The sequence below is a fragment of the Penaeus monodon genome, chromosome 25 (assembly GCF_015228065.2).
Source record: "Penaeus monodon isolate SGIC_2016 chromosome 25, NSTDA_Pmon_1, whole genome shotgun sequence".
Classification (NCBI taxonomy): Eukaryota; Metazoa; Arthropoda; class Malacostraca; order Decapoda; family Penaeidae; genus Penaeus; species Penaeus monodon.
In genome coordinates, this window is record NC_051410.1 from 14,323,152 (window position 1) to 14,323,885 (window position 734).

A 734-nucleotide genomic window follows, 5' to 3' on the forward strand; every position below is an offset into this window, starting at 1 on the left:
GTGACAATCACATTGATTTTAGATTCCTAGAAGCTCCTCTATGCGTAATATCTGAATTATTATGGCGTGGGAGACTTCTTGGGCTGTGGGAAGGAGTCCCTTATCGAAACAGAATTGGGTCAATAAAGGAGAATTTGCTGATATGGAGTAATGGAAGGAGGAGATGGCCGGGAAAATGATGGATAATATGAGATAATTTGGGGACAAGAGCATTGGAAGAGGAAACAGTTGGCGAGCCATAGAGGAAGACATGATGCCGGAAGTGGCGATGGACGATGCGAAGAAATTTCTGGAACGGGGAAGATCAATTTCCATTTTTTTTTTTCGTGATTTATTTATAACAATTTTTTTTTCTGTCGTTATCGAATGTAGTTTTTTCTCCGTGAGTTATGTGGTCTTAGTTCGAGTTAGAAAAATAGAGGAAGTGGTGATTGTATGGTGATAATGAAAGAATGTTGACATTTTGATTTGGTAAGATTTTTTAAAAGTCATCTTGTACAGCATATGAGTTGTTTTTTTCTTGTAGTGTGAAACTGAAAAGAAATATATACTAAGCAAAAATACAGAAACGTATATTTGTTCATGATAATTCAGAGATTGGAAAAATGCACAGTCACGTAAAATTAATTAGGTAATATATAAGATTAACGAGCCATGCGATCAGTTGAAGTTGATGTCAGATTTCGCAGTAAGGGAGAAGGGTGATATCCCTGCAGTCACTCTGGAATCTTTTA